The following is a 26,986-nucleotide window of genomic DNA, read 5'->3' on the forward strand; positions in this document are numbered from 1 at the left end:
GACATGGATAATAAAAATGATATTTTGTTCGGCATATGAGGTTTTTTTTCCATTAAGTAGCATTTTGAGGGCCAAATAAGTAAATAAATATAATGAATGAGTATCAACTTCAAATTTTATTTTTAAGATCATGTTTGTTTCTAGACATCTGTCTGTACCAAATAAAGGAAGGCTTTTAGAAAGCATGTCGATGTGCACACAGCAAGCACATGGAGAGAAAGATCCTCTACAAAGCAATCTGTGCATGTAGGGGGGTGGGATGGCAGCAGGAAGGAAGGGAGGGAGACCTAGCCTAACCATATGATTTTAAAGATCATATAGTCCTCTTTGTAATCTTGAAATTTAATGAAAATAAAGAAATCTCTATAAATACAAACACAGTGGACCACAATCATAATTTCTACAATTTTAGTGAAAATTCTTCATATACTGATAACTTATACTTCCCTGAAATATTTGAATGACTGAACACCATATATTTAGCTCTTGCATAGAAATAAAAAATACCATAAACAATATGAGTAAATGTGGAACCCATTCACATATGCAAATGAAACTGAAGTTAGCATAGACATACAAATCTGAATAAATGTAAGAGGTAGAATAGAGCCAAGGATAAAAACACCAAGCACTATAAAGATTCATTCGATCCATTGTATTTAGAGGATAGCCTGTCAACATACATCAAAATAACAACTTGTATACTCTTAGATACAGTCCTTCTAGCCATAAAAAATTGTTCATAAAATGCATAGCAATAATTCACTTAATAAAGTTTCCAATAGTGAAAAAATTGAGATAAATGAACTATCAGCAAGAGGGGATTAGTAAGTTATGGTTTATTTAAATTTATGAATATATCATTGATGTTAATATGGCTCATTATTCTTAAATTTTATAATAATTCATTCAATAAATATTTATTTTCAACTTATTTTCCACCAAACTGCATTCTTGGAGTAAAGTGTATATCAGTGGAAATATTAATGCAAGGCAAATTTTCTGATTTTGTGAAGTTTTGAAACTTCAGGTCGGGCTGGTGAGATGGCTCAGTGGGTAAGAGCACCCGACTGCTCTTCCAAAGGTCCGGAGTTCAAATCCCAGCAACCACATGGAGGCTCACAACCATCCATAACGAGATCGGACTCCCTCTTCTGGAGTGTCTGAAGACAGCTACAGTGTACTTACATATAATCAATAAATAAATCTTTAAAAAAAAAAAAAGAAACTTCAGGTCACGTGTAAAGAGAGAAAAATAAAAAGGAAAAAAATCAGTGGTAAAAGTGTTACAGAGAGAAATGAACTGATGTGAGGCAGGGGTGAGTGAACAAGTGAACAGTGAGGGTAAGGGAACAGGGAAGGGTCCCCATGTTAGATAATGGAGAGCACCTCTCTGATGCAGTGATATTTGAAATCTGACTGAAGTGGATGACAGCGAGAAATGTGGGGGAACTTGAAAGGAAGAGAAAACGGTGTGATCAAAGGGCACAAGTTATGAACAAGCAGAGTGTATGCGGGGAATGGTAAGGGGCCAGCATGAGGAGAGCTCAGCTGAAAGGGTGGGAGTGGTGAACAGGGATTCAAAGGCTTGCGTGGAGGGGTAGATTACTGGGGTGCTGGCTTTCTGTACTAAGGAGGTAAGCACAGCAGGGGCTTGTCATAAAAAATCGCAAGATCTGCTAGCATTTCTTAATGGATCATTCTAGCGGCTGTCTGGGTTACAGGCCAAAGGAGACAAATGAGCAAGTAATGCCTGTGAAAATATTCCTGAAGGGTGAAAGGATTAGAATAGCAATAGAAGGGTAACAACTCTATATAGACTTATAGGGTGTGGGGAGGTCTTAAAACATTTGATAAGGGTTTGGCTACTTAGGATTACAGACAAAGGGAAAGGTCAGTACGTAGGATTACAGACAAAAGGGATAGGTCAGTTATGAGATAGATCAGCATATGCTGACGTAGGAGGCCGCCTGTGAGGTACTGCTACATGAGAGTGGACACCTACAGACATGTTCCTTTATTTAAAAGGTAAAAAGAAGATAGATTATCAAATTGGTCTTTTCAGCAAACGAGAAGTCATATATTTACAAAGTTTATATCATGTACACTGATATTCTTAAAATGTACTACACTGTAATATCTATGTGTGTGTTTTTTTTTTTTAAAGCCAGGGTCTTATAATGTGGGAGAGGGTAGTCCAGATCATATATATCCTGGAATGTCCATATCTTCATGTGTATAAAGCAATTTTAAAAGTTTACCTCACTGGAAAATATATGCTTCAGCGAAAAAGGAGAAATAGAAATTAATTGTGGAAAAGAACAGTCAGTTTTTCCCCTTCACTGGAAGGAGGAGAAGATTATATTATATATGCAGAGTTTTAAAAGTACTAATGGTATGTAGTTTTCAGTATCAAAAATGCTAAATTTTCATATAAATCAACTCCATTTAACAAGATTCAATTACTATTGATATTAATCATATCATCTTTGTTTTGCAATGATATCAGTATGAAGCTGAATATTAAAAAATGGAAATTCTCACATTGTAGAAATACTATATATGATTAGTGTAACAAGTGCCATTAAAAATGTGGTAGTCACGTGGTATGTTGGAAAATATATGCTTCAGTGAAAAAGGAGAAATAGAAATTAATTGTGGAAAAGAACAGTCAGTTTTTCCCCACAAACTAACATTAATTCTCAGAAAAAGTCTCAGGCCTCTACCCCTCTTAACTATAATCTCAGGAAGTATTTTTTTGTTGTTGTTGTTTTTTGTTTTTTGGTTTGTTTTTTAGTTTTGTTTTATGAGACAGGGTTTCTCTGTGTAGCCCTGGCTGTCCTTGAGCTCATTCTGTAGACCAGGCTGGCCTCGAACTCAGAGATACACAATTCAAAGACCTCAGAATGACAGGGCAACACAGATGATATAGTCCTGTGCTCAAGGCGTTAGCTCCATGCCTTTAGTGACTCAGCACCAGCGGCCATGTCATCACCAGCAAGTTAATGCACCCTTTAAAAGGTCTCTACCTTCACAGCTGACCTAGCCTACTCTATTTCTGTCAGCCAGTCTCTGTCTTTCCCTCTCTAACTCTAACTCTGTCTCCCTAACTCTCTGTCTCTTTCTCTGTGTCTCTCTCTCTTGTCCTCACACTAATGCAGATTCTTACCCCCACCCCTACTCCCATTAAATCTCTTGTGTGAGATGTGTTGTGTGGTGTGATCTTTGTGGCATAACTTTGCCTGGACTGATCTGGAAGGTACTCTCAGGCATAAACCCTAATATGGATGTCAAGCCTTGGTAGGATATTTTGGTGCTGTGCCCTCCATGCTTGGGTGTATCTAAGTCACACTGGGACTCTATCCCTTAACCACTTGCTCCACCTGCAACAGACTTTTAGTCTCAGTTGTTGCTAGAGACCCCATCCAGCAGTAGCAATTGGTATATTTTCTTTTCAGAGGCAGAAATACTTCCTTGGATGTGAGGATATATCTTGAACATCCAGCTTAACTTCTAGTATTAGTGAAGGTGGAAGTATCTATAGCTACAGTATTAAGGCTACAGTTGACCCTCTTTGCTGACCCCACTGCTGACAGTTTTCCTTGGATGAGGCTTCATTTTTGAGCTCTGTTTTCTTTTTGTTTTTTGTTGTTTTTGTTGTTACTTTGTTTTGTTTTTGCTTCATTGAAAAGTCCTGCTGTTTAGTGCCATGTCTCCTCTGGCCTTGGCCTTTGTCCAATACAGGATGACTCACTGAATGGCTTGTGCCTTCCTTCTTCAATCTTCTTGAGTCCTAGGGATCAAGAAGAGAGGAGAGATCACCCTGCCCCTTTCCCTCACATTGGACCTGCACTGTCTGTATGTCTTTTTGAAATGCCTCTTGGAGATCCTCCAACCCCTCCACTAGCACCTGCCTTAGGGACCTCTATCTTTGAAGTGGAATATAGCCTCAATAACCTTTACATAAGCAGTCAAAGTGGCTGTCCAGCAGCACCCTAGATCCCAACGTTATTGGGGACCTCCTTAATTCCTGACAGAGACTGAAGAAATGGAGAGACATCACCCACTAGCTGTTTATTTTTCTTTCTTAGCTCCAAGTCTTGTTTGTTCTTCTCTGGTCTCCTTCCTAGCACACTGTATAAATGTCCTGTCTTTAAGTTATGCTGGATGGAATTTTAGGTTTGTTGCAAAATGGGAGCCAGAGTTAGACCTAGCTGAAGTATGTTTGTGGATCCCTTAAAGGAGCAGACCAACTGCTACATACACATAACTTGCACACACCTGATCGCACCTGCAGGAATACTCTAAACCAAGTCTCCTAAGGTATGTATGGATCATTTGTTCATGAATTTGATTCCAAATTCTAGATTAGGTATCTTCAGCTGCTGCTTCCCTGTGGCCTGCTGTACCCTCCACAAGGGCATACATTGTTTCTCCTTGTCTCCTAATCTTTCCTTTCCTTGTCCTATGTCATAAGAGTGTCTACTTTCTGGAGGCAGCTATTACACCTTGAGTGTTCCCACCACGTGAGGGACTTTCCCTCTAGGCTCTGACTCTCTACACTTCTATGGATCTCTCTACTAAAGACACTTACTGGCTCCGCTTTCCACTGCATATTTCTGGGTATTTCTGGCTTCAGCCTGTGATCACATAACTTCAGCTTAGAGCTGAAACATGGGGAAACTTCCCCATTTTATTCTGTTTTATGGCCCTTTCTCTCTTCTATAGAATCATATTTTATTACAACAGTTTGGCCTCAGTATAGATAAATGACCCCAAATTGACAAAATTGATTTCTAAATTTCCACAAATCATTAACAATTGCTATTTCATACACAAGTGATATCTTATATCTAAACTTGTTCTGCCCAACACTTTCTCTACTTTCCACTCTTTTTTTTTTCAATTTTTATTAGATATTTTCTTCATTTACATTTCAAATGCTATCCCGAAAGTCCCCTAAACCCTCACCACACCCTGCTCCCCTACCCACTCAATGCCACTTCTTGGCCTTGGCATTCCCCTGTACCAGTGTATATAAAGTTTGAAAGACCAAGGGGCCTCTCTTCCCAATAAAAAAATCTTTTATATATACAATTTTTTATACTCTTCTCAAGAGAGAGAGAGAGAGAGAGAGAGAGAGAGAGAGAGAGAGAGAGAGAGAGAGAGAGAAACTATTAAAATAACACTGTGTGCAGGCTGAGAAATATGGATCAATTTTCATTCTTCTACATTCAGGCCACCAGGTAGACCAGCACCATTTGTTGAAGATCCCCTACTCCCCCACCCCCTTGTCACAGTATGGTTTGGTTCTCTTTGTCAAAGATCAAGTGTCTGTAGGTGTGGGGGTTGATTTTAGGGCTTTTGATTCTATTCCATTAGTGGGTCTGTCTGCCTCTGTATCAATGCCATGTGGTATTTTATCACTATTGCTCTGCAGTACAGCTTGAGGTCAATGATGGTGATTTCCCCAGAAGTTTTTTTTTTTTTTTTTTTGGCTATCGTGAGATTTTTGTTTTTCCATATGTAGTTGAGAATTGCTCTTTATGTCTGCTGTCCTCTGAGAAGCTCTACCAGCAGCTGACTGAGACAGAGATCCTTACAGCCAACCGTTGGGCTGAGGTCAGGACCCTATGGAATAGTTAGGGGAAGGTTGAAGAAGTTGATGGTGACAGCAACCCCATAGGAAGAACAACAATATCAAGTAAACTGGACCTGTGGAAGTTCTCAAAGACTAAGTCATCAGGGGTTTGTCAAAGCCCTTGGAACACATATAGGAAAGGACTGCCTTGCCTGGCCTCAGTGGGGGAGGATATGCCTCATCCTGTAGAGACTTGATGTCCCAGGGAAGGGGGATGTCTGGGGGTGAGGTGTACCCTGTCAGAGTATCAGAGGCCAAGGGATATGGTGAAGAACTCTGCAAGGGGGGCTTGGAAATGGGGGCAATATTTGGGATGTAAATAAAAAATAATTTTTAAAACAATATTCTGGAAATTCTTATCTCAGGATTTGTAAGTTGGCTATGATTTAAAATCTATAAAATCTGTAGAAAATGGTTTTAAACATATAAGAAAAGGCTTATATTTAACTCTCTCTCTCTCTCTCTCTCTCTCTCTCTCTCTCTCTTTGTGTGTGTTTGTGTGTGTGTGTGTGTTTAAGCTATTTAGGGTATATATGTGTTTGTATATGTAACTTGGGTTTTGTATATTGGAATATATATGAAAATATTTATTTTATTGACAGTTGAAACCAAGTTGCATGCACACATATATATTAGAAAAACAGATAGTTTTAAGCCATGTTCTTCTCCTATATCTTTTTGAATGACCTCAAGAGTTAATCAGCTGCACGTCTGACACCCATTATTACTAAGATTAAGGGATATATCCCATGTGACTTAAACAGCATATTCAGATGACCACATGGTATAGAACAACAACAAACATCATCTCCAGAAACCACATGATTTAGAATAACAACTAGAAAACTTCTTAGTCTGAGTGAGCTCTTTGTGTGCCACTTTGTCTCCTGTTTAGACTAAGGAAGCAATTATAAGTCTCTAATATTTTAGATTGGTATAGATCTTTGTTTGATGATAAGAATTTAAGGTTACATTTGCGACATCATACTATATATGTGGTTCAACTCTGGTTAAGAATATACTATGTATGATGATAAAAATTTAAGATTATAAAATTCTCCACAGGCTAACAACAGCTGAGTTAGGATTTATGTCTACCGACATGTCTTTGCTAATGGTTGAATACTAACGTGCTAGAAAATTTAGATATGTAACAACATGTTTGATAAATAAATTGCATTTGATGATCAAGATTTATACAATGCTAAGGTCCCTTCAAGCTCACAGTACTACTATTCCAGCTTCTTTGTCTTTTCTCACTTCAAGCTTTAGCTATTTATAGAAACTAAGCCTTACAAAAAACTGTAATATGCTATAATGGTGCACTACGATAGGATCAATAAAGTTCCCAGTCTTTCTATTGACTTTATGATTAAAAGTTTTACTTTGATACTAAAAAGGGTTTCAACTCAAAAATTGCTATTTTTTTTCAAGGCTAAACCTAACAGGATAGAATGTGAAGCCCTAGTCTTTTAAAAGCTAATAACGTATTGTAAACTGTTAAGGATAATTAAGTTAATACATACATAAATGATCACCTTATAAATGATCAAATTCTTCAATGTGTTCTATTAATGTAATTAATTACAAGAATAAGTTTCATTTAGACTCTTGTGTTTGTTTTTTTTTTAAATTAAGACAAAAACAAGTAACTAGAAATAATCATAGTTTATTTACTTTAGATATATTTAATAGATAGTGGTACTGAATATGACATTTACTGTTTAACAACAACAATGAAAATGATAATGATAATAACAAAGCTTACTGTGATAGAGAGAAGTGCCATGTCCTGGCACCACACCTTAGATTTCCTCCTAAGAAATCATGGGCACAAAAGATCAATCTTGAGCTTGCTTTAAATGTAGCAAAGCTGGCTATAAAGAGAAAAACTCTCCTTTACTCTGATGGCTATCAGGACCTTGTCTAAACTCTGAATGAGCAGTACACTGGGTTGCTGCTGTCTGGGATTTGCCTAGATAAGGTAGGCTGGACCCTGAAATGCCTAATTCGCACACAAAAAGGCATGAGTCTTCTTCATTTTCCACAATATTCAGTACGATTACAAACAAAAAGTAATGAATCACAGCATATCTAAAACATGTCTTCTTGTAAACTTAAATTCATGTAAGCTTTGGAGGATTGGCTTGAATCCACCTTTAATGGGCCAAATGGACTCCAGATAAATATTGCCACTCAACAGCTTGTTTTCCTACTTGCCTATTCTACATATTCCTGGGGGTGGAATCAGTCTCTGTGTATCTGTCTCTGTCTGTCTGTCTGTCTGTCTATCTGTCTGTCTGTCTGTCTTGGGATACCACTTACCTAATACATTACTAACAATATGGGCCTAAGAGTTTCATATGTATACTCTGGTTAAAAAATTTTCTTAAAATCCCTAACTTTACCTTCTGCCTCTAATATATATCTGTTTCAGCAACCCACCAGCTCCAAGTATTCCCTTAAAATCAGCATCCAAGACAGCTTCAAAGTGGCTGGCTCCAGGTGGCCCAGCCTCACAAAATGCTCCAACTGCTGCCTGCATGTCCCTAGCCCCAGATGGTCCAACAGAGCCTGAACAGTGAGTCAACTAGCATGTTCTCTCAGGACTTGGTCAGAATCCCAGGTTTCTGGGTCTCCAAAGCTGGTAATGCCAACGAAGTGCAGGAACCAGTCTAAAGAGCATGTTCCCCCATTCCTGGTTCACCATCATCCCTTTATATTCATTACTTTATAATAAACAAAAGTGAGGAATTTTAACCCCATTTCTTTAATGACTTAGCAGCCACATAATCACCAGCTACCAAATGCAACATATTCATCCTTTAAAAGGTCCCCACCATCACAGTCTACCCTCTCTCTAACTTGCTCTGTTTCTCTCACTCTGTTTCTCTGTGTCTGTTCTTTTCTCTCTTGTCCATTCTCTGAGGTGCCCTCTCAATAGCAAATAAATTTCTTACATGGCATCTGCTTCATGGTAGAGTGATCTTTGCTGCATTCTTTGGCCCTTCACCAATTCACTAAAATACTTTTGCTGCATAGACCCTAAGAGAAGGTAGTCAGGCACCTGAGCAAATTGTTTTTGCCTAAATGCTAAGAGGCTGTTTAGCTGAAGATGAAGGAGAAGTATGTGAAGGAAGGTTTGAGCAGTTAGGGCAGACCCTAGTACCAGATAATGAAAGATTCCCTAAAAACACAGAGAAATGGTGTTCCAAAGACACTGGGATTGCTAGTTCTGTCTTTGCTTTCTCCCACTCTCTCCAGCTCCATTGTCAGAGCCTTGGCCAAGTCTACTTTACTTCTTTCTTTCTCTGCTATGAACTCTTCCAGATGACTCTGAATATTTTCTCTCTCTTATGAATAACAAAAATCTCCACTCTAAGAATATAGTTACCATGTTTCCAGTATTTTTTTAATATGCCCCATCCCATATAAAAGCTGTATCAATTCTTCCTATTATTTATATGCAAAGTATATTGGCATATATAAGATGAAGTATGATTTTAAAAATAACAGTAAGGGCATGATGCAAAGAATTTCAAATTTATGGATATAAAATATTGAATATAAAATATTGTATTTTTACAATTGTATTAGTATGGAGGCTCATCAGACAGATCACACCAGGCCAGCACAGTTCCATGGGAAAGATTTATTGGCAGGGATAAAAAACAGAGAAGGATGATGGAAAAGAGGAAGAGAATAGAGCAAAGGTCAGATGGCTCTCCTTTTTATTTGGGACATGACATAGCCACACGTACCTCTGCACACAGGTAAGGGCAGATGGAAACTGGGAATGTATGGTGATCGCCATGTCAATAGACTCAAGGGTCCCTGTCACCTATGGGTGAGGGCATCACTGGATTCAGAGGCTCACTTCTGATATAAAGAACAATAAGTAACACTACTTGCTGATCTTCAGAATAAACTTCTAGGTTTAGAAAATATCTTCATTAACAACTAATCTATGATCATCACAACCATGATCATAGAAGAATAGATATTCTAGAAATATGGAGTTTCAGTTTAAGAATAACAGACATGAACAGCACTTGGAACAAATACTGACATTTTAATAACAATCATTGAAAAGAAATAACAAACTAAAAATTGTGCTTAAAGTTAGTCAAATGTCTTGTGAATAAAATAGCATCCCTACAACCTGTTCCCTTGTAATATTTCTGTCTTGAAATTGTTACTTATGGTAACATCCCATACATGTCCTTTAATTCAACTAATTGTAGTAGTTTCAGGTGCAAATAACCTTATATAGCAATGGTTCTTTGCTTTCATAGGGCTACAATCCTTAGTTCCTCATGTTGTGATGACCTTCAACCATAAAATTATTTTCTTTGCTATTTTATAACTGTAATTTTCTACTGTTATGAATAGTAATGTAAATGCCTGATATGAAAGGTATCTTATATGTGACTACCATGAAAGGGTCATTTAACCCTCAATAGGGTTATGGCCCACATGTTGAAAATCACTCTTAAATAGCATTCTTGTATGCACTTCTCTAAAATATTATTTTAATTCTCAATTCAAGCTTGTAATATCATTATAAGTAATTTATATAAATAATAAATATACTGAGCATATAGGACAGTATTTAAAACTGTCTCCAACTAGTAGTAACCCTTATAATAAATAATTAGAATTGCAATCCATAGTCTATTATTTCAATACCCTTATACAAACTAAAAATCTTTTACAACTAGTAGATACTTTGTTATTTTCATGTTACTAGTTTCAGTTATAGTATAGAGTTACAGGTTTGTAATAGAATTACACACAAAGAAAGGGGAGTTCACTTCTCTACCATTCAGTGTGATGGCTGGTCCTTGCCTAATTTATATTTGATAGACATTTAAAAATCAAGCATCTTCCCACCCTTGATTTAACAGTCAGATATAAGAGAAAAAAATGTTCTTGAGTCTTCTACACGAAATACAGTGGGTTAAATGGCAATGCCTGCTCTCCACAGGCTTTTATATTTGAATACTTGGCCTACAATTGTTATAAGTCTTTGGGAAGAATTAGGGGGTGTGGCCTGGTTGGAGGAGGCGTCACTGGTGGTAGGCTTTGGATTTCAAAAGCTCACAACTTTCCAATTATCTCTGTCTCAGGTTTGTTTCTCAAGATTTAAGCTGTCTCAGCTACTGCTGTTCTGCTATGGCTGCATGCCAGCTGCCAAGCTCCCTAACATGATGGCCATGCACTCACCCTGGTAGACTGTTAGTTGTTCTAAAACTCATTTTTATTTAAGTTTCTTGCCTTGGCAGTGATGTCTTATAGGAATAGAAAAGCAACCAATCTTTTAGTTCACTTAACATTATGTTGAATGCTAAAGGGTACACACACACACACACACACACACACACACACACACACACCACTTCAGCAGTAGATCCCTAGAGGTTGCTGAGGTATAATGCATAAATATCCAACTAGCTCAGGGCTTCACCTGCAGACACTCAAAATGGGCAATACTAGTGGGGAAGACAATTTAACCTTAGGGAACTAATCTTTCCTGGGACCCCTTTATCTTTTCTGTATAACTCTGATATGTTACTACATCTATATGGATTAATGAAATTAAACCATCTCAAATAGTAGGTATATAGATATTACATTAATAGTACATTAATGATACATAGATAGTACATTAATGAACACCCTTATCAGATTCTTTCAAAACTTGGAAATTCTGTATATCTTTTATAATCTTTAATTCATGATAGAAAAAGATATGTAAGTAGGCTGAAAAATTAAATAGTACATATTCCTTTCATAAAGATTATATATTAATATATGAAATTAAACATCATGGAGTTTATTTTTATTAAACATTTATTTTTGGTTTGGCTTTAACCAACAAAACCAGTCAATTTAAAATTAATATTTCTTATCTTAACTTTAATGAACTAAGTCATCTTCCCACAGAAAAAATGATGTGTTTATTAATGAGATTTGAAATATGTGGTTTTTATTTCTCTTCAAGACATAGTCTCACGGTTGGTAACAAACTTGCTGTAAACCTTTCTTTTTCCTCTCCCTAGTACATGATGTAAAGGCATTAATTACTATGTCAATTTTGAAATATACGATAAGATAACCAAATGTATATTAAGGTAAGACATGAGCCTGATGAATATAGGTTGATTAGACAGAACTTAACCTTCCTTTATGTAGCGGCTGACCATGATAGAATTTTCTTGGTGACAAATAGGAAAGGAAAAGTAGGTAACACAGATTAAAATGATCCGTGAAATGGGTTTTAAATATCTAGATTAAGAGATATAGAAAGATAAATGTTCATAGAAGTACAGTAAAAGAAAATATTATTGCCTAACAAGTCATTTGAAAATGAGAGGAGTGGAATAGGGGGTTTTCAGAGAGGAAACCAGGAAAGGGGATAATATTTGAAATGTAAATAAAGAAAATAACTAATTAAAAAGTTAAAAAAGAAAATGCTTATGAGAAATATTCTAATCATCTACAGGTTTCAGTCTAAAAATTCACACGTATTTATAATGAAATATTCAGTGTGAAATAGAATTTAGGTGTTATAACAAGTAGGACAGAGAGGAAGTTAAAATGCATCTTAATATTAAGTAAAAGAAACAATCAGAAATAAAGACACAGAGTGGATGATTCTAGCTATATGGCACTGATGGGAAAGAGGAAATACACGAAAGAACAAAATACAGTCACTGTCTGAAGTTAATAAAGAGAAAGTGCTGAACAACCAGAGTTACAGTGGACAAAGTGCCAAATCACCAGAGCACAGAAAAATGTCTAGGAAAACTGAATCTGTCTGCCTAAAAACGATGGTGGATTCGTGGTGTCATGAATTTGTTGGAAACTACGAGTGAGTCCTAGTGTGAACTGTGGGTCCTGAGGTATGGTATGGGGATAGCGGTCACAGGAAATCAATAGATATGCAGAAGGGCTGGTATAGAGGCAGAAGCAGCAAGAGATACCTGCTCCCCTCATTCATACTGCTGGGAAACTGAATCTGCTCTACAAGTACACTCTCTTTCCCCACCCTCAAAGGAGGAAAACCCTCTGATTCTATTGAGCACTTTTTGAGTTATTTGAAGATTGACATTTCTTTTTATCCATAGATGTTTAAAGGCTAATAATACTTGCTGGAAATATTTAAAATATTTAAATATTTTCCCCAGGCACATATTTGTTCTCTCAGTTTTCTTTGTCTTTCAAGATATCCTTTATGTTAATCTACTATTTTTGTAGTCAGCATTGATTTATGTATCATTTGACTATGGCTACAGATTTATAGGCCTATAACATTTTAACATTTATGGTGGTGTTTAAATTTATATATCATTGGATCTCACTCTGTTGGACAGGTTGACCTCAAACTCACAGGGACCTGCCTGCCTCTACCTCCTGAGTACTAAGGTTAAGGACCTGTGCCACCACTGCCTGACAACCTTCAGGCTTTTAAGTTTTTTTCCTTATAGTCTGTCTGAAGATTTACTGCATTCATGGGGAATAAAATTGAGGGTTATGTTATTTATCTGTACATGTCACTATCCACAAAGTTTATTAACTTATGACCACTCCTTTTTTTTTTTACTGAAAATGGTATTTAGTACAAAAATAATATTTATTGACTAACATGATAATTGGCTAATTCTTGTTATATTTCAACAAATTAGAAATTTTGGCTTATTGGATCATTCTCTCTTTACTAACTGCTTCCTTGTTTCTTTTTGATTTTGGGAGTTCACATGAAGAGGAGAAGAACCACATTCGTCAGCCATGTTTCAGGATGAAAAAGTACAGAATATTCACTCTTTCCTTGATGCTCAAATGGATCTAACAAATTGACTTTGTTAGTCACATTATTAGTCACATTTTTTTCAGTCACATTAATAGTTATAGAATTGTGCATAATGTTGTTTGTAGTTTAAATATAAAGTACACAGCTGTTCTAGGTCTGGACATGCCAGTGCTCTATCAGGCATGTTAGAGTAGGGCCATTAGCTAAACTGATTTGTATATTCAAAGCAGAGCATCTTATGTTTCTCCATTAAGACATACAGGAACTGAATGTGATTAAGAACATTGGACATGTGTATAGAAAATAAGGTATGAATCATATTTCTAAACACATTTAACAAAGTAAACTTTAAAAGAATTAAGGATACCCCAGAAGTCCTGTTTTATAATTTTCTTCTTCTTCTTTTATTTTATTTTTAAGATGGAGACAGAGGAGAAGTTAATCTTGGAAGAGGGAAGATGGGGAGAAGGGCTGGGAGGAATGGAGGGAGGGTGAGCTGCAGTCAGGAGGTAAGGATGTCATGTATCTGAGAAGAATAAAAGTTTTTAAAGAGAATAGTAAGTCATCATTATCAGTAGCTAATAACTAAAATGCAATGGTTGTAGTTAAAAATTACTTAACTTAAAAAAGAATTAAGAAATGAATATATTCTGTTAGAATAATGAAGCCATTTCACAGAAGCTAATGCAGTGCATGTTTCTGTGTAATGATTTTTTAAATACTTGATTTTGTATATTCAGTTCTATCAACTAAGCTTATATGTAATTAACACTTAAATTCAACTTATTCGCACTTCTGGGAGACAGAAATATAAATGATATAGTGAGATCTAATTATTTCCTATAGGCATTAACAATAGCAATACATGGGAATGAATAACAAAATACCCCTTAAAGCAATAATTATAATACAATGTAAATGCCAAAATGCTATAAAACATTTGGAGACTATTATATGCATTCTCTTTTAAAAAATCCTAAAAATGTTAGTAATCTCATACTTTATATAAGTAGATATAAATATATTGTTTTAAAATTAGTTTTTATAAATATGAATGTGTAATTTCTACTTTTGTATTTATTATTTCAGATTTAAAGTATCTGAGGTCTGATTTATAGCTTTCTAGACCTTTTCTTTAAAGATGTATTAGATCTTCAACTATTTTAATAATTTTTACATATTTTCATATTCAGAGAGTAATTAGCATTAGATAAGATACTTTAGACATCAATTGTATATCTCCTGGGTATATCGTTTATACTCGTAGTTATTATATGTAGTCTTTGTGCATTAAGAGAGTTTCATTCTTTTTTACTACAATGCATTGCACACTGACACTATTAATGATGGTTCTCTCTACTTTCAAAATTCACCAGTCCTCCAGTTTAAATTCATGTTAAGCTTAGATAAAATGTCCCTTTAAGTATGTTGTTATTTTTTGGGCCTATCTGTGAAGATTCCCACTAGACATGGACTTTAACAGCATATGCAGAGTTACTACTTTTAACTTTCCATTCATGCCAAGAGGGTTTTTGAAATCTCTTAGAATTGAGGAATAGAAAAAAAAAAGAGAGAGAGAGAATTACAAAATAAGAATACTGTCATTTATATTGTTTATATGAGAAAGCTTAGAAATTTTTGAAAAAATATCAAATTTAACGTCATACTTTATAATCTTAAAAGAATCAGAAGAGGCTGAGGGTCTTTTTATAACAGCCACACTCTGTTTTCAATAATCTCACTTTGCATCCTTTAAAGTCATTTACATTTCAATATTATATTAAAAAATCTAAACATTCATTTTTGATATTTTAAAAGATCTAGAGAATAAATGTGAATTTCAAACTAATATGTGGAATTTTAATGTACTTGTGGGGCCTAAAAGACAAATTTGCATGAAAAAAAACCCTTTGTACTTAAAATATATGCTATACATGAATAATCTCTTTTCCTAGAAACTTTTCCAACCTGGCTCCTAGGGAGCTGCAGCCTGTGAATCCAGAGCAGAGGTAACAGCGGGGTCTGGAGAGGCGGTCTCTTCAGTGCCTTCTGGAATTTTCCCCCCTTTTAGCAGTGTTGGAAATAGGTCTGGAAAAGCATAGGAAAGCTATATCAAATTTTTCTTAGGAGGATTTGTTTCCATTCTGTTTTGGCGATTTTGCATGGTGAAGGTGCTATATGGCATGACATTAAAAATTCATTTTTACCTAATGAGTCCTCCATGTTAAATTGGCAGTATCTTCAAGATAAAAAGATTTCATACTATTCATTTAAATTAAGATCAAATTTGAGAAGTAAATAAATAAGCATCCTTAGAACTATAAATACACAAATGAAAATTCTAAGGGAAGCTGAACTAGTTAAGGTCATGGTCTTGATAGAAAATGAACTATGATGCTTCAGTAAAAAACAAGGACTTTGATATTTTCTACTTCAAATTTGAGATTCCAAGAATGTCTAAACACTTATTATCTTTTGCAACTTAGAAAATATGAAATGAATTGATAAAACTATTCCTAAATGTATTATATAGATATAAAATAATATTAACATAAGTGATGGTTAAATATATTTGTGTGTTAGCCCCAAATCAAAATATCAGTAATTATATTTCAACAATGAGTTTCAAAGTTCTAAATACAATCCATAATTTGTTAAAATAATCAATATAATTAATTATACCATAAAATGTTTTAATTTTATTTTCCTTAATATCAATTATAAAACAAGGAATCAAACTACCTATGATTTAGTTACATTTTCTAAAAGTGCATAAGCATATTGTTGGTATCAAAATATAGGATAGCTCATATTGATTTTGTATTTAAAGAGCAGAGCTTACTGAGAAAGTGACCGCTGAGGTTTAAATGGTTTGTTATCTCTACATTTTAAAGTTTAGAAAACCTACATGAGCTTTAGAGATCAAAAGCTATTCAGATCTCCCTAACCTGAATGAGAGTCAGTGTAAGTCGAAATAATAAAGTTATTGTTTCCTGATGGTGTTAACATAGTAAAATTAAATAACACTGAAGACTTAATCTCACAATGCTGGGAGCAAAAATAATATATTAAAGCTATTACACTTAAAATTATGTTCTTATATTAGGAAAATGTTATTTTATTATAGTTTCTGATAATTGCCACTGCCTATTTTAATTTGGAAGGCCGTCTCTTCTAGCTACCCTCCCTTAATATATGATTCTTAGTAAAAGTTATTAATAATCAACAACTTTGGAAATATTAAAACAATATTAGAAATATTTAAAATATACCCATCCCCATTATTGGTATTATAAAGGTGGTAAAATTATGTTTATTCAATACTTATTGTATAAGAGTAAAATACAAAGCTAGTCAGAATATCTTTGCCACCTAAAAAATTCTAAAACTCTAGATTTCATTATTTCAAAATCATGACTACTAAAACAGGGAGAAAGACTGAAAACTTAGTTCTGAAAAACAAATGATCACTTATTGATATGATAATTTCAGATTAAAATAAAAATTCAATGTGTTAGTAGAAGTTTTATAACATGGCATAATCAGATTTAATCAAGATTTATTATTAAAACCTAGAAATATTTGAAAGAGCTTGACATCAACCTCTAAGTGATTATGGTTTCAAAAGAAAGCCAAACATCTTTTCGAATTAAAGTGCAATATTGCATTTAGTTAAAAAAAAAAACTATCTTTGTCAATTCATTTTGTACAAATGCATTCCTTCGTGTAACTAAAATCCATTAAAGGGAAAAGCAATTTACACATTTTATTAGAGAAAACATGTCATTAACATTTTTGTTTAGCATGGACAAGACATCATTGTGGGCATGGAAATGTGATTCAGTGATAGAAACATCTCTGGTGAAGGAGTTCACCAACAGGTTAAATGTGTTACAGACACCTAAGTTAGAGGATTTGGCACTGAGCCTTTGGAAGCCTGTGGCCTTGGGAAACTGGAGTGAGATTGGTAGGTGTGACAACGATGCGATGCCTACAGTTCTGAAAGGGAAGTTTTCACATATCTATTGAAATAAACCCCCACAAAGCCTAGAATGTTAATTATCTTTTAAATCTGAATATATTAATATTGAAACAGAAAAACAGTGAGGCAGTGTCATCTTTACCAGCGTCTTGCAAATGTCTGCTTATTGTCAATTTGCAGATGGAAGCAAAATCCAATAGATTGAAAGTTTAGAAGATGGAAGAAATCAAACAAACCAAAACACATGCTTTGTTGCTGAAGAGTCAAGAACAACAACAACAACAACAGAAATCGCAGTCTAGAGAAAGCATTTTGAAAACTAAAGCAAACATATTTTTCTCAAAACTAATGTATTTTGCTGATGATATCAATTGAAACTTTATCCTCTATGGGTTATCATCTAATAGAGCGTCTACAGGCTGTAAGCCATACAACACGTGGAAGCATTTTTGACTACACCTATAGGTTGAAGTGAGATCCAGTCAGTACTGTGATTTATGGAGGTTTGGGAGGTGTTAGGTCATGTCATGGGTATATGTTTTCTTATTATGTGGGCATGGAGTCTCCCTTCTGGCCCTAGGGTGATCCTTAGCTGGTGTATGGACAGGTGAGTGGATCATGAGGGAGCCATCTTCATCAGCAACTTAATCCACTGATGAGTTCATTGAGAACTAAGAGGTGGGTTTTTATCTTCTTCCCTGGCCTTTCTCTCTTTCCTCTCCTTTCTTTCTCTGCTTCACGCACATCACGATGACATCAGCTTTACTCTTCTAATCTATTCAGCCATGTTTCTGCGTCCAGAGGACTGAAAGCAATGCAGCCAACTGACCATGAATGAAAGTTGTGAAACCATGAACAAACCGGCGTGTTTCTTCCCTTCTTGAGTTGATTTTCTTAGGTATTCTAGCACAGTGATGTAAAAGAGAAGCAACACACATGGAAAAAAAAATTAAAACCCATATAAAGCGGCTTCAGAGACTCCCTTGCCTGTTCTACCATTTAAGAACAGAGTGAAATGCAGGTTCAAGAACAAGGAGTAGAACCTGACCTGCTACCAAATCTATCAGTTCATTGCCTAAGTCTGAGGAACCAAGAAAAAGAATGCGTTTACATATTAAGCTACCCAATCTGTGGTAATTTGCTATAACATTCTGGACAGAAGAGTACATTTGATACAAGACAATAGTGATTCATCAGCCATTGCTTGTTTTTATTTTTTTTCTTTTAGTGGCAACATTCTAGATACACCATACATAGGTAGGGTGTGTTATGTTTCAACAACATACATATACATAACTGATATAGGCAACTATTAAATACTATATTAAAACTGTAATTAACTTAAAAGCATCATTTTTTATTACTTTCATTGTTCAGAAATTTCAAATGATCACATTTTGATCAAATTACCCTCATTATCTCCCCTTCATAACCTCCCCTATCTTTCCTAACCCACCTGTTTATCTCCCAACTAATTCTCTCCTTTTTAAACCTACTGAATCCATTTGGTGCTGTCAGACATATACTCCTATGTGTATGATTATAAAATCATCCACTGTAGATGGGCAGTCAAAAATAAACAGCATCCCTGAAGAAAAATGGCTCCCTTCCCTGCCTAAATTGCCATCCTTTGCCAACAGGTCATTATCTGGGGTGTGTCCTTATGATCCACCACCCACTCCACTTCCATGTTGGTTTAGATGGTTTGATTTTGTGCTGGTCCTTGCTTGTAGTCACAGACACTTTGAGTTCATGTACTACAATAGTTACACACTTTTCAGGCTCTCCTGCCATTTCTTCCGTAATCCCTGAGTAAAGGCAGCTCTTTAAATAGAACATGAACTGATGTTAGAATGGAGGATGTTCTAAGCAAAAATACAGAGAAAATAACAATAAAAGTAATAAAAGTTCATAAATAGACTACCACAGACATCCTTACAGAGTAAATTAAGACTCACAGTTGGCTCACTTCATAGTTTTAAAATTACCAACAAGATTGGCATCTGATAATCAATAGAAATCACCAATGTGTTTGCAAGAAGGGTTGGAATCAGGATGGAGGTATAACCTTTGCCATGTTATTAAATCATGAATTCGAAGTTTCCATAAAAGAGGATTGGTATCCTCAAAGAAGTCTTGTAGAGAATACATAATATGCTTGAAAGATAAAGCCTGTGAAATAAAAATTCATGTACTAGACATTCACTCTGAATGAAAAAAAAAAAAAGACAGGAAAGGAAAGGACATTCATTACTGGTTTAGGTTTTGGGGGACCAGATGTATGAAAAGAAGACACAGAAAAGGAAATAACCAGGACTGGTTCTAGGTATGATGGAGTGAAAAGGTTTATTGCAGATGTGCTGGAGAACATAGCCAGAGGTAGAGACATGTTGGGAGAGTCCAGAGTGGACATGACACTCTTCCATGTGAGGAAGGAGGGCAGAAAGGGAGGGTGAGAACAGGGAAACTCCCCAAAGTACAAAAAAAGGGGCAACCACAAATAATTGGATTATATAGGGAAAGCAGCCCAGCCTCCTGAGCTAGAGAAAGTTTAGGGTAGGAGTGAGGAATGACAGCCAGGAGGGTCTTATAACACGCAGATCCTGAGCCATGCAGGGAGGATCTGGCTACCAGATACACCTTGACATTTTGAGTAGGCATGTTCCTTTTTGCTGTAGGTCTCAAGTGTGAAACCTAATACACTCTTACGTTTCCAGTGTGGGAGGGTGAGAAGGATGTGAAGGAGGAAGAGGGTGGGGGAGGGAGTCTGCTATTAGTAAGAACCATAGGACAAAGATGCAATGTTTTTGACCAAGTTTTAGAAAGTCAGCAGTTGGACTTACTGGCTTTCAGAGGACCTAGAAGTTAGAGTTGGAGTGTTTCTAAAAAGCCTGTTAGGGAAAAGTGACTCTAAAGGAACCATGTCCACACAGACAGTCCCTACTGGACTCAAACTATTCATGTACCAAGTGACAGCAGAAACAAATGAGCCCCCAGGAACTTTGTAAAGATTTTAGGTCCCAGCTTGAAAGGGAATACATTTGTGGTACAAATTCCACAAATTTCAAGAGCCTTAACAAACACTGTTCTTTCAACTGAAATTCATGGGACCAGAATTTAAAATAAAATTATGTTTGCATATAAAAATTTGTCTCCAGTAAACTTCTGAAAACCAGCTATCTGTGAGTTAATTAAATGACAAAATCCAGACTGAAATATAGTAATCATATTCTACTATACAATAATGATTATTATTGAAAAAGAAAAATGCAGTCCAGTATAAACAGGAAAATATATATAACTCCTGAAATAAATAAAAAATTAGGTGTTGAGGTTACTCTAATAGACTTAAAATGGCAAAGATAAATCTGTTACAGAATCCACAAAATAAAACAAAAATGAACCAAACTCTGGAACAGAAAAAAAATCTATTATAGAATATCATTAATTATAAAGTAATAAAAACCAGAAAACACAACAGGAAAACAGGGTGAATAAACCAAAAACATGATTAGTGGATCTGATTATCCCTAAAGTACACAGAGGGAGAATTAAAGATGATTAAATACTAAAACAACAGTGAACTGGCCTTTACACATGCAAGTGCTTATAATAACAACTGCAAAGGGGACCAAATTGAGAACTAAATACTGTTTTCAGCAACAGTGAACCAAGTTCATGAATTTCATCACAGAGACATCCATAATCAGGAAGGTAAGCAAGTCTGAAAACAATGTAACATTTTTTTTCAAAATAATGGACTAGAGTATATTCAATTCCAAATAGAATTTGTTGGCCATAAAACCAAATTAAAGTTAGTGATTTATACTTTGAATGGTAAAGTAAATAATAGTGTTAATGGAAGAGTAAGTTGCTGCTGATGGATGTCAGAATCTACACAAACAAATTATACATATATATATATATATATATATATATATATATGCACTACTAACAGAACCTTGTTATTCTAAATCAGGAAATTTAATTCATAATGCATTTTCCTTATTTTACCCAGATTTTAACGTATCATGTTGGCACAGGTAGATCAGTTTTGGATGGCTTAGATACTGAACTGTCCTTTTTCCTTGGTGTAAAAAACAGACTCTATCAATCAGGATGAAAAGCAATGATGATTAAAATTATATGGAGGATTAACATTCAGAAAGATAGTTTTTGATAGAAGGAAAAAGTAAAAACTTCATATTAAATTTTAATATTTTTTCAAATTTACAATACTCAGAAATACATTTCTATGAAAAAGTTTCACATATATTTTTCTAGATAAAGTAATATCTGTAACATCTATTCTTAAAATATAGACGAATATCTGTATTTTGTTTGATTTCAATTTTGAATTTTGAATTAATGACTGTAAATAATTGTGGGCCAAGATAACTAATATATAGTGTCTGTTTCAATAATATTTTGATTTAAATATAATATTGTTCTTTAAGTTTACATACATCAAATGACCTATTTTCTACAATGTCTGAAAATTTTAATTATTTTTTTTTAAAGATTTATTTATTTATTATATGTAAGTACACCGTAGCTGTCTTCAGACACTCCAGAAGAGGGAGTCAGATCTTGTTACGGATGGTTGTGAGCCACCATGTGGTTGCTGGGATTTGAACTCCTGACCTTCAGAAGAGCAGTCGGGTGCTCTTACCCACTGAGCCATCTCACCAGCCCAAAAATTTTAATTATTTAAATGTTCCAAATAGTCCTAAATTTGGCTTATTCTAAGCCCAAGCAAATAATAGTGCTGAAAACACACACAGACACACAGACAGACAGACAGACACACACACACCACTCAGCACTCTTAATATTTGTATTCACACTAAAACATACAATGTTATATATTTCTATTACTGCAATGAAACACCAGCCACAAAAGCAGATAAAAGTGAATATTTCACCTACACTTACACATCACAGTCTATCACTGAGAGAAGTCAGGTCAGGAGCCTGGAGGCAAGTACTGAAGTGGTGGCCACTCTGGAATGCTGCTTCCTGGTTGGCTCCTTATGAACTGCTCTGGATGCTTTCTTACATATTCCAGAACCATCTTTCCAGAAATAACAACACCTACCATGATCTGGCCTTCTAACATCAATCATTAATCAAGAAGAGGCTTCACAGACTTGCCAATAAGCCCGTTATGGTAGCCTATTCTCAATTGAGACTTCCTGTTTACAAATGACTTTACCTTTTATCAAGAAGACCGGACAAAAGAAAAGACTATACTCACTGACATGTAAATGATGGTTAAAGGCTTTAAGATTCTGAAATAACTCTAGTTACAAATTGACATCTGTGTCGTCACACAAGTATGGTTAACCTCAATCAACAATTCTCATCTGTAGGCCATGATTGCTCTGGCAAACCTCTGTTTCCAAAAACGTTTATGTCAGGATTCGTAACAGTAGTACAGTTACAATTATGAATTAGCAATGAAAATAGTTTTATGGTTTGAAGCTCATAACTACATGAGGAACTATATTAAAGAGTCATAGCATTAGAGAGGTCAAGAACCATTGACCTTAACATATGTATTTTTGCTGGTTTTGTTTGGTTGTTTCTTTTCTTTTCATTTTGAGACCTAGTGCAGTACAAACTCCCAGGATTCTACTAAGGTAATCCCAGTGAGGATTCCTAATAGTGGAGGATATGGAGCCTGAACTAGGTATCTTCTGTAAGCAGGCAAGGCTTCTGATGTTGGGAGAAACAAGACTTGTGGGATTAGCCAACCAATGTCTGATTTAATTTAAGGCCCAAACCAGAAGAGGGAGCCGATGAGCAGGAACTGGAAGGTAGAAGACCCAGAGACCTAAGAAATTAATGGAATGATTCCTAATCATATTCTGTAATGCTCATAGATTAGGTCTAGCCTAACTAGGTCTAATTATATCACTAGATTGAGCCAAGACCATTACCAGAGAGTTTTACTATGGGAAGTGATGGGAAAATATTCAGTGACCCATAACCAAATATTAGGCAGAAAGAGAGGGGGTGGGGAGGAGGGAAGGAGGGACTCTGCACATATGGTATGGTATGGTTGTTAGATTGGTGTTTGTGTGGGACTTCTAACAGTGGGGATGAGGGTGTCTCTGACTCTTTTTTCTGTTTCCTCCTACTGGAACACCTCACCCAGCCTTGATTTGAAGGTTTGTGCCTCGTCTTATTGCATCTTGTTATGCTTTGTTCTTTGTTCTGTTGCTATCACAGGGAGACATGCTCTTTTCTTAAGGGAAATGAAGGAGGAATAGATATGGGAAAGAGAGGTGGTGGGCAGGGCCTGGGAAGAGTGGAGAGAGCAGAAACTGTGGTTGGGACTTTGTATAAGAGAAGAATTAAAATCCCAGCACTTGGGAGGCAGAGGCAGGTGGATTTGTGAGTTCGAGGCCAGCCTGGTCTACATAGTGAGTTCCAGGACAGCCAGGGCTATACAGAGAAACCCTGTCTCGAAAAACAAAACAAAACAAAACAAAAACAAAAACAAAAAAATGAGAATTAAAACACACACACACACACACACAACAACAACAACAACAACAACAACCACCTCAATTGGCCTGAGATGTTACAAACCCATAGAGGCAACTCTGTAACATTTACAAAACATAGATCATGAATAAGTAAATGAATAATAAAATCATTTAGTATTGTGCAAATATGCTTTTGCTACTTAATCTTTACTAGTGTAATATGAGAGTTCTAAATTTCTTTCTCAATTATTATCTCATAAAATGTAAATGGAGAATTGATCTCTTAGTAAATAGATAAAGTATGCTATGAACACATTGTGTAACTTGTTGTGAGAGAGGCACACCTACAAGGATAAATTAAATTGATTTATTAATTTGTGATTGTGAGATGGAGCCTCTGGAAGTTGATCATCATTAAATAAATCTTCAAAAAGGTAGAAAGCAATTATTCATATTTTTTATCAATTCATAGATATCAAATAGTTAACTTTATTTAAAAATTAAATATATTTTGTTATAGGTTGAAATGACAAGCATACCAGAAGTATAGTTTGCTAAATATTTTAACTAGTTTCTTTGGAAAATATTTTGTCTTGATTAGAAACAAATGTCATTCCATGTTTTGGTGTCCACTAGGATAGCTTTTAAGTATTTAGAATAATATTGGAAAACCCATTAATCACTTAAATGTCATAATCTTTTGTGTTGTTAGTAGTGCTATAGATTTGTTTGAATCTATCAACAATTATTTGAGTGAAATCACTACATAGCTTGTAAAGATTTTGCCAGTGTTTGGCATTTTTGTTTCTTTTTTATAATTTTTATCACACTGTCAGATATATACGATGCTTTATGCACTCTTTTATATTTAACATAAAGGAAAAGGATTCACATTATACTTACTAGCACAAAAACTCACAGCAAAGTAATTTGTCAAAGGAAAGAAACATCAGGGAACATATTATAAGAGATGGATGCCCAGTTCTACTTTAGCCAAAGGCATGCATTTTTATAGCTAGGAAGTTTTAAATAGTACTTAATACCTAAAATTATTATAGTCAACTATAATTGCTTTTTCAATAGGCTTAAGAGGATGGTTTCTCTTATTGAAATAGACATAAATATATATTTAAAAATTCCCTAAAGCTAAATTAAATGAAGTGACTAAAGAAGTCATTTTTAAGCAAGAGACAACATTCCTCTGTAGACAGAATTAATGTGGTTATGAATTTCTATGGAACTTATTATCTTGTCACAAACTTTAATTGAATTCTTCCTAAAACTTTTTATTAGATATATTATTTTCAGACATGTAAATGTAATTCTTGCTCTTCAACTGGATTTTATGAACTTTAATTATTTGCAAAAGGGTTCTTAGTTTTAAAATTCAGGACACTTTAGATTTCTTCTCTTATGAGCAACATTCTGATATTTGATCTTATTTACTGGAAGTATCAGTGTAAAAAATTATATGCTATATCCTTTCACACAGGAATTTAATTATTGAAAATTGAGCATAGTCCAGGGGTGTCTTTATATGCATGAATGATATAGCAGAGTAAAGAACAGTGTACTTTATATTTTGTCTCATGTGAACCAATCACTATGTCACAAATCTGTGAATGTGGTACTGCTCTATTTATATATTTATTTGAATTTACCACAAAGCTCCAATATTAAACACATTAAATTCTCATTATGTAATAGTTTAACAGAAAAGTTCTCCATCTTAAAATAAAGACCTGTGTGCGATTACAAACAGGATCAAATAATATTGTGGAATAAAATTCTGAATCAAGTGTCACACATGATATTTTTAAATCACTAGAGTTGTTTGGTAATCCTTAATATACCAGCTAGAATCTATAACTTTCAACGACCAAGAATGGGTCTACAAACTGAATACATACATGAAACTTTGTAAAACAGAATGAGTTAACACACTTCTGAACGTGCTGTATCATTTTCAAAGGATGATCTTATAAATTCAAGCTATGCTTCCCATTTGCAAAACATTCAATTTTTATGACTCAAGATTTTAAAATAGTGAACATTTCATTTCTATGAGACATTATATTATGCATAGGTGTGTGAGATAAAATTCTGATACAAAAAGAGAGATGTTGAGATAATTGAAGTGATTAAAAAATAGTTTTCCACTGCTTTTGCTGTGCATTTTTTGAACATGCTTCATATATAGTTTAGGACATGGTTTTTCCTAATTTTTCCTAATTAAAATGTCAGTCTCTGTGTCTTCCACCCTATTTGATCCCACTCAGGTCAGACTCTTTAACAATGGTTCTTTCACTCCCCTTGCCCCATCTCTCCTCTCTTCCCCGTGGTTGACTGTGGTCTTTTTGATACAGCTGCATGGATCTTTTTCAGACACTCAGTTACTCTAACCAGACCTTTGTGACCTTAGGTACTGAAGTCAAGAATATAAGTGTTTGTATTAGCCAAAGTAACACTTTTTTAAAGGGTAGTATATAAAACCATGCTCACTTGCTTCATACATTTTAATAACGATAACTGTCAAGTACCTTATGACGCCCCTCTCCCTCCCACACCTAACATTTCGCTTCATTCTATCTCTATTCAGACATCTGTTCATAACATTGATCACTTCCCAAATGCTCTGTCATCTCAAGATCATAAATCAATAAGTCAGCTTAATTTCTCCTTCTAGGTGTCTCTGGCACCAAGTTACTCAAACGTGCTAACAGCATTCTTTAGCTATTCATGAAACTAACTCTCTCCATTTTCTTTTAGAGACAAAAATATTTCAATAGCTTTTTAGGACGTGATTTGTAGGTTTTAGATAATATATTCTTATAGGATGGCATATATTTGAAACCTTATGGCAGAGAAAGCACCTTTAAAGTGTTGTTATTAAAGGTCTGTATTATACGACTCTGCATCTCTAGTACCATAAATATCTATATCCCCATATATGATGCTGGCTAAGCCTATCTCCAGAATTATTCATTATCTGTAAAACAGGTCCAAATTAAATAGAAATAATGCATATAACTATATTACATATTATATGCATATAA

The 26,986-nt window shown here is 35.0% G+C and overlaps 1 protein-coding gene across 2 annotated transcripts in view; it reads right to left on the reverse strand.

Annotated features, from left to right (window-relative positions):
- Positions 1-26,986, reverse strand: part of Epha6 (EPH receptor A6) — a 922,149-nt gene that overhangs the window by 788,029 nt on the left and 107,134 nt on the right. Inside the window, exon 3 of one of the 2 annotated variants that reach the window (XM_021184474.3) lies at positions 15,423-15,542. The exons of the other annotated variant lie outside the window; for it this stretch is intronic. The gene's annotated coding sequence lies outside the window, so the exon portion shown is untranslated. The remainder of the gene's footprint in view (positions 1-15,422; positions 15,543-26,986) is intronic. 2 annotated transcript variants of the gene reach the window in all.

Source organism: Mus caroli, unplaced genomic scaffold, assembly GCF_978045245.1.
Source record: "Mus caroli unplaced genomic scaffold, Mus_caroli_1 scaffold_17, whole genome shotgun sequence".
Taxonomy (NCBI): domain Eukaryota; kingdom Metazoa; phylum Chordata; class Mammalia; order Rodentia; family Muridae; genus Mus; species Mus caroli.